Below are 12,682 nucleotides of genomic sequence, written 5' to 3'. Positions count from 1 at the left end.
GTTGTCCAGAGAAGCTTCTTATGAAGTGTCAAGAGTGCTGAAGAAAATGAAACTTTTAATTATTGATGAGGTGAGCATGGTCTCAAACTTAATGCTTGCTTTTGTACACTTAAGAATGCAACAGGTATTAAAAACAGAGTACGGCGTTCTCTTTGGAGGAAAACATTTAATTGTATTTGGAGATCTGCTACAACTAACTCGTGTAAAAGGAGAACCAGTGATTAAAACTCTTCTATATGAAGACACAAAGAAATCTCTGGGAAGTATTGGAAATGTGAATCTGTGGTTAAACTTTGAATATAAAGAACTCACTCAGAATATGCGACAAGCAAGAGATGAAGATTATGCAAATATTCTAAAAGATGTAAGAATTAGTGTTCTAAGCAAACATGGTAAAGAAGCTTTTCAAAGTCGTCTACTAAAAAACTTCTTTACAAATGAAAACACACCAGCAGATGTAATGTACAAGACAATGAAAGAAAACAAGTTTATAGTTTGCTTAATGCCTACAGTGGAAGAGTGTTATACATTTAATAGAGAGCTTATGAAATTGGAAAATCACGAAATAGTTCACATTGAAGCTATTGATAAAATAGAGCAGCAAGGAATAACAATTGTTCTTTCAGAAAAACTATGGACTAAATTGGATTCTTTGGAAAAGTCTGTATCGAAAACTGCTGGCTTAGAAAAAAAATTAGATGTATGTTTAAACTGTCGGGTAATTTTGAAGCGTAATCTGAATGTAGAAGAAGGATTAGTGAATGGAGCAATAGGGAAAGTTGTTGATTTTGTGAAATATCAAAATAGAAATGGAATTGAATTTTTTAAAGTTAAATTTGATCAGATTGCAGAGGTAAGACTGATTGCACGTTCTGCCGTACGTTTTTTGCTTGTAAAAGACTTGTATGTTCGTAGAAAAGTTTCCCTTCTGTTTAGCATGTGCAACACTATTCACAAATCACAAGGTTTAAGTGTAGATAATGCTTTGGTAAATGTTGGAAAAACTGTGTTTAAAGAGGGAATGGTATATGTTGCATTATCTCTAGTTAAAACGTTGTCTGGTTTGTATTTAATTGATTTTGATGAGAACAAGGTTAATGCTGATGTTAATTGTGTACCAGAATATAATCGTTTGAGAAGGCTTTATGCTCCCCATTTAGGTGAATATCCTATTTATGAGAAACATTTTGTGTGTTCAAAACGCAAATATGTAGAAAAGTTAACTATGGTTGAAAAGCAGAAAGAAAATCAACAGAAAAGAAAAGATGTAAAGAAGCAGAAAATACAAACAAGTGATGATGTTGTTGGATACCAATTAGAAAATGCTTCTGGTGTCAACTGCTATGGTAATGTCATTCTAAATGTTATATTTTATCTTGAAGATGTTTGTGGGGAAATTATGGAAAGTCAGAAAAAAATGTATGTTCTGCACTCTACACCTTATTTCAAGAATTGAGAACTGATAGAAGTAAGGTTCATTCTGCTTCTGGTATTCGCCAACTGTTGGATAAATGTACTGGATCTTTAACGTTCAGTGCTAATATACAGCAAGATGCACAAGAATTTCTGATGGTTATGCTTGGAGTACTAGAAGATGAAGGAATTCAGATTGAGAGTTTATCTGGACTCAGTTACAAATGAGAACATAAATGTGAAGAGTGTTCATTAACTTCAAGCACTATAGATGACAAAGAACAATTTTTATATTTAACAATACCTGACTGCAAATCTGTACCATTTTCCAAATTAGTAAAAGAAGCTGATCATGAGATGATGTGTTCTCGTTGTAAATCAAGAATGCTATCTGCATTATGCCTACAAAGATATGGAAAATATTTGATTATAATGCTGCAACGTTGTCGACCAAATGGAAGAAAAGTGGAAACCAAAATTAAAAATCTTGTTGCTAATCAAGTAGTATCTATTTCTGGAAGAACTTTTGCAACAGTTGCTATTGTTTTCCATGCTGGAAAGACTACTACAAGTGGGCATTATACAGTTTATTTAAAGTGTAATAATGGTTGAAGTCACTGTAATGATACACACTTGGAAATGAAACCGAGATTGCCTTATGAATTATCCAACTCATACTTAATTTTTCTGAAACAAAGATTTTAGATACACTATTCGGCTTTAATGTGAAGGTGGATAGATCTTTAAGGAATTCATACTGGATGCTTTCAAAGCGAAATTTTTGATACATTATCTGGTGTATTGGGAAAATTGTGCAGAGAAACTACGTAAGATCTTTAAGGAATTCATACTGGATGCTTTCAAAGCGAAGTTTTTGATACTTTATGTGGTGTATTGGAAAAATTGTGCAGAGAAACTACGTAAGATCTTTAAGGAATTCATACTGGATGCTTTCAAAGTGAAATTTTGTATACATTATCTGGTGTATTGTGTAAATTTGCAGACAGTCTATGAAGTAAAGGTAAGCTTTGAACATTTGAAGTACTATTGGATGTGCTATTTGTGTTGATTTTGTATTATATTTGAGAGAATTAAGGTTTTGTTTTTTTAACAATCTAGTTGATTGTTTTTTTTCCCTGCTGTTAATGATGAAACTGCACTGGCAACACTGTGAATAGTGAAGTTAATTAGTAGCTGATGACAGCAAAAAAAGGGAGAAAAATTGTTATCTGAATGTTAAATTGTTTTGTATTCTTTAAAAACTCATTTTAATGTGTGAAATGTATTACGTTACATAGTACTTTTGCAGTTTATTTTATGTAGTTGAAAAGTTAGAAAAAATAGTATTAATGACACATACACAATAGTAGTTAGATATTTAAAAAACCTTTGAAATTCATTGAAAAAACCATAGGTTTCAGAGACGTTATACTTAGAAATTAGCATTTAAAAAACCTTCGAAATTCACTGAAAAAAATCATAGGTTTTACAGACGTTATAGTTCGGAATTAACATTTAAAAAACCTTAGAAATTCACTGAAAAAAACGTAGGTTTCAGGGACATTATATTTAGTTAAACATTTGACTCATATAAAACCAGAGAAATTCGCCTGTTATAGTTAGTTGGGCTAACTATAACTCGCGCGCCCGCAATGCACTGGTGATGATGTCACATATTACATCACTCATGACACGGTCAGTAACATCACTGATTACATCACTGATGACATCTCAAATGACATCACTGATGACATCACTCATGACATCATCCACGTGACAATCTGATGCACATACTGATGTTCTAATATAAACTTTGATACACCCATTGTAAAATGCTGACTTCTATTTTTGAAACCGTACACAGAAGAATGCCATATACAACATAGCACTCACTATTTCCTAGGTCTACACACACATTCAGTCACTTATACATGTAGTTACTCATCAATAGAGGACTATACTATGCACTCATACATCTATACATGCAGTCACACGCTGCCACTCATCCATAGAGTTACTCACATGCCTAGTCAGTAATGCAAAGAATGAATCACATGCCCATTTAATCATGTATACAGTTCTACACACCAACTTCATTATTTTTAGACATACCACATCACTTATTTATACAGATACTAACACATATTTACTGTCTTATACAATCACTGATAGAAGCAGACACTTATAGTCTCACGTATACTCATTTATATACTCCAACACTCACATATAGTGGCTTAAAACATATGTAGTTAGTCACAGATATACCACTGAGACTTTTATTCACTCACCAACACACCCATAGACAAACTAACTCACCCATACAGCCCTTTCCAGATGTACTTTTTATTCCATACAACCACTGAATCACCCACTCAGACATCTATGCACAGACTCATACACCCACCCACCCACACAGACACTTAGGGACCCATACAGATACTCAGACAACAATTCAATAACCTATATAGACACTCTAGTAGGTATTCAGCAACCCATGCAGTTGTTTACACACCAATGGAGAGACTAATACAGACTTTTACACAGTTTAGTCACTAACCCATGCATTCAGTAAGACATGTTCAGTCACACACATACAAAATAATTCATTTAGGCACTTGTAAATGCATTCATTCTTCAATACGCCTTGGCATATATATATATATAAAACAAATTTACATTTTATAGAAAGACACATTCACTGGATGATGTCATGAGTGATGTCATTTGAGATGTCATCAGTGATGTCATCAGTGATGTCACTGACCATGTCATGAGTGATGTAATATGTGACATCATCAGCAGTGCATTGCGGGCGCTCGAGTTATAGTTAGCTGAACTAACTACAACGGGGGAATTTGTATGGTTTTGTACGAGTGAAATGTCCAACTAACTATAACGCCCCTAAAACCTATGTTTTTTCAGTGAAGATATATATATGTACACACACATATATATATATATATTATATATATCACCAGTTTCCGTAATCAGGCATCGAAGCACTCACGGACACGGACCAAATAATTAGTGCAAATAATTTATTTAGTGCGGTATGTCGCCATAACGTTTCGGCTCGTCTGAGCCTTGTTCACATGACAATGTGAATGTGTTAGACCACAGTATTTAAAGTGACAGTGCAGATTTTCAAAACTCAACCATGTGACTGAACTAAGAATAGAGGTAGGAAACATACTGCGGCATTGGATTTACATCATGTGCAAAAAGGCAGTCTAAAATCATTGTAGGTATCAAACATCATAGTAAAATTATCGCAAATCAACAGATAACTTTAAAATTGATTATAATCCAATAACTTTGTGCAAATAAGCGTATTGTGCAATTATACAAGTTATCATGTATAGAGCGCAGGTATATCTCCCTATAATAGGCATTCCCATACTGCAATTAGATATCTAGGGTCTGCAGCTCTCGGCAACAAATGTATACATATTATTGCTGTTAATAGTGTAAGTTGTCAAGACACCAATGGATTTTACAGACATAAGGTAAACTTCATAATGCGCAAAAATGCGCAAATGTAAACTCGCCCAATTGCGAACTAAAGGGTCTATCAATAAATACCTTAGTCATAATTTTGTGAAATCGATTTTGAAATCATAGGTGAAATCCCATATGTGCAAAATATGCAGAAACACACTACTAGCATGATCATTCCTAATGGACACTTATAATTGAATTAAAATTATTTGATCAATTTATCTAGGCGTTAAATAATACAAATAATATAGTAAATCACATGTTGATATCACATATTCCTGCCTGATGCCTTGTTGATCCTACCCCAAATGCATCCTACTAATTTCAATATTCCCAATTATTAATCTAAAACATTTTTAAACCATTTTTATAAAAGAACCCTTGTGTTACGTGAAATTAAAACTTATACATCATTACTGTTCACCGATGGATTATGGGACCAGAAAAACCAGTAATACCTATTAATTTACCTTGTAGTACTCATTCATATTATGGAGAACATGAGAAAATTCTAAAATTTGACAAAAAACGTAAAATCAGGATGGGTAATGTCTAGCCCTAAGAGATACTAGCATATACTGATAGTAGGGGTAATGCACACATGTTGAGTTGTAAGAATGACCCATTACTAAAGTCCATGTATTTTTCTAACTGGTAGTAAAGTCCAAGATAAACTAAATAAGAGACAAATGTTGTACAGCAATTCTTTGTCTCCAAGGGAAGCATAAATATGCTTCTCCAAACCTACAATTGGGTAAATAAAAGAATAAATATGTATCAAAAAAAGTTAAAAGCCCCAATGGGGATCCACTCTCTAAGATAAATTATTACCACCATAGTTTAGGATAAACATGTGTGCAAATCTTCTGTGACATTTAGGCCTCCTGGGTACTTAGAGTCCAATTGCAAAATGTATTTAGTTTCTAATTTGCGCAGCTTGCACTCGCGGTCACCTCCTCTCCTACTTGCAATTACTGCATCAATAACAAAATACTTAAGGCCCTGATTGTCACTATTGTGGTATTCTTTATAATGTCTCGCTACAGGATAGGTTTTATCTTGGTTAACTATTGCCCGGAGATGCTGTAATATACGTTTATGTACTGCGTGTTTTGTGCTTCCCACATATTTTAGCCCACAGGGGCATTGTAAAACATATATTGCATATTCAGTCCTGCAGGTGAGTACTTTACTGATTTAATGTTCTTTCTCACTAAAGGCATCCTTAAAAATGTTCATGTTGATGCCATGTGTACAGGACTTACATGTATTGCATTTAAAAAAAACCTAATTGGTTTGTAACCATGAAGTTTTTTCAATAGTCTCCGGGTTAGTGTCGACCAATCTGTCTTTCATGGATCGAGCCTTGCTAAAAGTTATGGATGTTCTGCGGGGTAAGGTGGGACCAATAACTGGATCGCTTAAGACAATGGGCCAATTACAATTGATGATTTTGTATAGCTCTGAATGTTGTTTGCTATACCCAGTAATTATTCTAAAAGTGTTAGGAGGGGAACTAGTGTGGTCAGGAATTGTCAGATTTGTAGAATTGTTGGGGAGAACTGCTGGTTTATAGACATCAAGATGTTCTTGTCTATTAATTCTCACTGATTTCGCAACGGCTGTATCAATGACATGTTCAGAATACCCCCGTTCCAAAAACCTGCGCTTGCTGGCTTGTTGCGCTGCCTTTAAATCCAATTCACTGCTGCAGACCCTCCTAAGATGAAGCATTTCCCGTATGGGATGCTTGACATCAGGTGTGCTGGATGAGCACTGCCTGCATGTAAAATCGCATTGCCAGCAGTGCTTTTCCTGAACAACCTTGATTCAATTTTATTGTTACTAATATAGATCTCTGTATCCAGGAATGTAACTGAGGATTGACTCATGGTTGCAGTGAATTGTAAATTAAGCTCATTACTACTGATTTCAATGACAAATGCCTCTGCCTGCTCTTTGGTTCCCCTCCATACAATGAATAAATCATCAATAAAACGTAACCAAATTATCACATTTTCATCAAAGACCTTTTTGTGTTTCACCTTGAGGACCAGTTCCTCCCAAGCGCCCATATGCAAACAGGCATAGCTTGGAGAGAAACTGGCCCCCATTGCTACACCCTGTAACTGTCGATAAAGCAAGTTGTTATACATGAATATATTGTTGTGAAGACAGTAATTCAGCATTTGGACTAGCATATCATTGTGGTCGTTGAACTGTTCCGACCTACGAGACAAAAGATACTGTATTGCTGCTAGCCCATCTGTGTGCTTAATGCTCGTATAGAGCGAAACGACATCAAGGGTGAGCATCCAATAGCCCTCCACCCAAGTGATCTGCTGGATCTTTAATAGGAAGTCTCCTGTATCTTGTACAAAAGAATCCAAAGCTTTCACATGACATTGAAGAAAATAGTCAATGTAAATTGAAGATTTCTCCAGTGGGCCCCCCCTGGCAGATATAATCGGTCTGCCGGGTGGCTTATCCTTGTTTTTGTGGACCTTGGGGATGAAATAAATCAACGGGGTTACAGGGTTAACGATCTTGAGAAATTTGAATTCTTCTTCAGAAAGTAATCGTTTGCTTTTCCATTTGGTCAGTTTTTGATGATATTCATTGTGTGAACTTTTCATGGTAGCCTGGTTGATACGTTCATAACATTGTCTGTCATTCAATTGAAGGTAAGCCTCCTTGTCATAATCAACTCTTGTTAATAAAACAATGTTGCCTCCTTTGCCACTGCCCCTGATAATAACTCCTTTGTCTTTACTTAATTTGGCCTCTAGGGCCTCATATTGCTGTGCTTGTCTGTCATATTTGTTCTTCAAATTACACATTTGTGAGAAGTTGGCCTGGCATATGCTGGTCACTAGTTATAGTGGCCACCTTGCACCAGTCCAATTCGACTCTTAAGGTGATAGGTTAAAGACAACCTTTAAAGAAAGCTATCCTAGTGGTAGCTGTGGAGAGCAGCCTTCAGGCTAAGTCTTGAAAGAGTGTTAAGCTTATTGTTTTACCATAGATAACCTCTTGAATGACCAAATGAAAGAGTAGTCCACACAGGTAGATATATAAAATATATGTATTTATTCTAACCAGAATCCCACAAGTCTCTTTATGAGGCTAGAGACAAAGATACAATTCAAACAAGCATTGATAGATACAATAAATAGCACTGGAATCACAGGGTCCCGGGGGGGATCAAACCATATATTAAAAAGTGGTATAAGAACCACTACAATTCTCCAGACAATGCCTAGGGCATTTAGGATCGCTGGCCCCTTAAGAATCCACCCCAGGTTGTGAGGAAGGGGACCCACGGGAGGCGTGTGCAGTGCAAATAGCTGCTATCGGGATCTCTATTAAAGCCTATGGAGAATGTCGCGGTTTGATTTTAGAAGATTAAAGACACTTCTAGCAGGAGTTCTAAGTTGAGGGCTTAAAGTTAAGCTTTTGAGGAGCCCACTACCACGAGAGTACCGAGAGTACCGAGGTAACACTGTTACCTGCCCCAGGGAAGCCGGGTGCATAGGTCGTTTTTGATGTCGGGTCGCGGGCTGATTTTCAATGGGAAAATGTACAAAACTGCTGCTAGCCAAAAGCGTCGATGATGTCGTGAAGAATGAAGTTGTAGATCTTGTAGAGGAGAACCTGAAAGCAGAGGGGACAGAGTCTGGGTCACGGCACAGTGACCAGGTTGCTCAAAGGAAAGAAACCTTCAATGTTGGGTGCTTCAAGTGGAAAGAGGTGTAGCTTGGATCTGCAGCCATGGGCTCCGGGAGGCTTCAAGGAAGGCCAGCTTCTGGAGGGCAACTGTCCCACGACGGATGAGGGTCGCTGCGGTGTTAGTGTCCGGATTGGATCCACTAAGCCTTGGCAACCACAACCACGCAAGATAAACAAATCAGCTACTGGTGCAGACCCACGAGGTCTGTGAGAGTTCTCCTTCAAGGAGACTGTAGAGCAGGCCTGGAGCAACCAGGGGAACTCTTGAAAGTTGAGATTGACCTCCGCTAGGGCCCACCAGTCGAGAGACAAGGGACCGCGGGAGGCAGCAATTTGGAGTGTGTAAAAGGGAGCCCACGGGCCACCGGAGGGGGCTAGGGTGCTGATCTTTGGCACAGTTGCTGCTGAGAGGTTGGCTCAATATTGGGCCAAAGCACAACTTCCCCACTTGTCAGGGTCATGTGCTATGCAAGAGGTGGCCAGTGTCCTGGGATATTGGGGATCTCGGCACCCACGCGGTCCACGGTGCTCAGACTTGCTGTGCAGACTCACTGGCCTCTGGGATGCTCAGGAAACCCCCCTCAAGATTGCTGGGAGTCGACAAAGTCCATAGGAGCAGCAAAGTTCCAACCGGGTCACTTGCAGTGTTTTAGGTGCCTGCCAAGCAGGGGGGTAACTCCTTTACCCTAAGGCAGATTTCTTCAATCAGCTGGGCAGCAGCTCGTCGAAGGTCAAGGCTGTAAAGTCCAAGATTAATCTGAGGCTCTGGGGACACATTATTCACCTTTATCCAGAAGATTAGGGGAGGGTCCAGGTCAGAGCCTACAATGAGAGTTGAGGCGGGAAAGGGTGGCTACACCCACTCCCCTTTGTGTGTTTCCCACCTGGGCGAGGGGCAGGATGCCCCTGAACCGGTTCCAGGCGGTGTATGCAGAATGTAGGCGCTGTAGCAGCCTACGTGCAACTCTGAAAGGCATCATATGGTGCACCCACCCAGTTCCAATCCACATATCCCGTCTGGGGAGGTGCTGGCACCTCCCTGCCACAGGAGCCCTATTGCCCAGCTGCCGAGGCAGGGGTTTTCCCCAGCAACAGGCAGCCAGAGTCGTGTGGGTGGCTGGTAGCATCCATTTTGTACTACATCTACACTTTTAAATTGGTGTCTAAATTCTGCCGCTTTTCCCATATCGCCCCTCTAGCAGGGAGGAATCGTGCCCTCATGCCCATGGCTGAACTGGGGGTATGATTCCTACATGTTTGACACCAAACACGATATGGTTCTGTGTAGCCATTCTCAAGTTATCACGCTATCGCGATAGACTTATAATGCGGTTAAGAGTGTATGGTATGGCTACACTACAAACAACCCAGCAATGATTTTACGAAGGTTGTAGAGGGGCCCTACTCAGGTAGGGGGCCCCCCTCACACATACCTCAGAACCCTGCCTTGTAGGATTACCAAGGCCTGCTATAGGGGTGACCTATGAGAGTACATGTTTTGTAATAGGGTGGGATATAGGGTACCTATATCCCTGTAAGGGGTGCTAGCACCACCTTATCCAGACTACAGTAGTGGTCTGGTGGTGTTAGTTTGTATGGCTGTCCCGGGGTGGCACAATAAGTGCTGCAGCCCTGGTAGGCCCACTGAGGGACCCATGCCCAGGGTACCTAGGGTACCATCTACAAGGGACTGCCAGGGTATCCTCAGTATCCAATTGGTTTGTACCTATGCTACTGACATCGTTTAAGAGAGGAAGCAGATAGGCTGGGGTCCTGGATAGCAGGGCCACAGCCTGGCTAGAGTCATAAAACAGTCAAAACATCAGCAAAAAGTTGGGAGCAACTATGCAGTCGATGCCACTCTCCTACATAACCCCCCCAAACGCAGGGACATTAAACTAACCTTGACCAGTTGAGTCTTCATGTTCTAAGTGGAAATATCTGTAGAGGCCATCTGCATTGGCATGGTTGCTCCCAGGTCTATGTTCCACTGTATAGTCCATCCCCTGTAGGGAAATGGACCACCTGAGTAGTTTGGGGTTTTCACCCTTCATCTGTTTTAACCATAGGAGGGGCTTATGGTCTGTTTGAACAAGGAAGTGAGTGCCAAACAAGTATGACCTCAGCTTCTTCAAGGCCCAGACCACAGCAAAGGCCTCCCTCTCTATAGCTGACCAACGTTTCTCTCTGGGGGTCAACCTTCTACTAATAATAGCTACTGGTTGATCCTGGCCCTCCTCATTCAGTTGTGATAACACAGCACCTACCCCCACCTCTGAAGCATCAGTTTGAACTATGAATTCTTTGGAGTAGTTGGGGCTTTGGAGCACTGGAGCAGAGCACATAGCCTGTTTTAGGTCATCAAAAGCTTTCTGACAGCTGACAGTCCACTGAACCTTTTTGGGCATCCTCTTAGAGGTTAGGTCATTCAAGGGGGTCACAATGGATCCATATCCCTTTACAAACCTTCTATAATAACCAGTCAGGCCTAAGAAAGCTCGGATATGAGTCTGGGTGGTTGGAGCAACCCAGTCCATGATGGTCTGGATTTTGCTCTGAAGTGGTTGAACCTGGCCTCCACCTACAAGGTGACCCAGGTATACAACCTGACTCTGCCCTATCTGGCACTTAGTAGCCTTGATAGTGAGCCCTGCCTTTTGCAGGACTTCCAAAACTTTCCTCAGGAGGATCAGGTGACCCTCCCAGGTGGAGCTGAAGACAGCAATATCATCTAGATATGCTGCACTAAAGTCTTCCAGGCCTGAGAGGACTTGGTTCACCAACCTTTGAAAAGTGGCAGGTGCATTTTTGAAACCAAAAGGCATTACAATAAATTGATAGTGCCCACCAGGAGTAGAAAATGCAGTCTTGGCTTTTGCAGATTCAGCTAACCTTATCTGCCAGTTGCCTGCTGTCAGATCAAATGTGCTCAGATACTTGGCTGAGGCCAATCTATCTATGAGCTCATCTGCTCTGGGAATTGGGTGTGCATCAGTCTTAGTGACTGCATTGAGTCCCCTGTAGTCAACACAGAACCTCATCTCTCTCTTACCATCCTGGGTGTGAGGTTTTGGTTCAAGGACTACTGGGCTAGCCCAAGGGCTCTCTGAGGGCTCAATCACTCCTAATTCCAACATCTTTTGGACTTCTGTCCTTATGCAGTTCCTGACATGGTCAGGTTGCCTGTAGATTTTATACTTGACAGGCAGACTGTCCCCAGTGTCCACTTCATACCCTTTAAGGTCTTGTTGAATCTCTCAACAAGGCCATTGCATTGAGGATGGTAAGGGGTGGTGAACTTATAGTTAACCCCACACTCCTTCCACATTGCCTTGAGGTAGCTACTCATAAAGTTTGTACCTCTGTCAGACAATACCTCCTTAGGAAAACCCACCCTGGAAAAGACTCCCAGGAGGGCCCTTGCCACCACAGGTGCTGTGATGGTCCTAAGTGGAATAGCTTCTGGGTATCTGGTGGCATGATCCACTAACACCAGAATGAACCTGTGCCCAGATGCTGTTGGTGGGTCTAGGGGACCAACAATGTCAATCTCCACCCGTTCAAAGGGCACCCCCACCACAGGCAATGGTATCAGGGGGGCCTTTGTGGACTTGCCTGCCTTGCCACTGGCTTGACAGGTAATGTAAAAGCTGCAAAAGCTCTTACAGTCCTCACTCATCTGGGGCCAAAGAAAGTGAGGGACAATTCTGTCCCACGTCTTGTTTTGGCCCTGGTGTCCTGCTAAGGAAATATCATGGGCCAGTGTGAGTAGGAAGACCCTAAACTTTGTTTTCATCATATGATACTTGCGCAGTTTGAGCTTTCTCACTGCTTTATAAATGTCCAATCTGGTGGTAGTATAATCGAAATTTCTATGAGGTGCAAAGGAAAGGCCCAATTTTAATATTTTTTCCTCATTTTCTGTGAGTTCTAGCTGAGTCAGATTGACAATAGTACAACTATTGCTGTTACTTACTGTTGGTTCTTGGGTACCCATTGGCCCCTGCCCCTCCTCTTGTTTTGATAGGGAGCGCCTCTTCCT

The sequence above is a fragment of the Triturus cristatus genome, chromosome 7 (genome assembly GCF_964204655.1).
Source record: "Triturus cristatus chromosome 7, aTriCri1.1, whole genome shotgun sequence".
NCBI lineage: Eukaryota > Metazoa > Chordata > Amphibia > Caudata > Salamandridae > Triturus > Triturus cristatus.
This window is presented reverse-complemented; position numbering follows the sequence as displayed.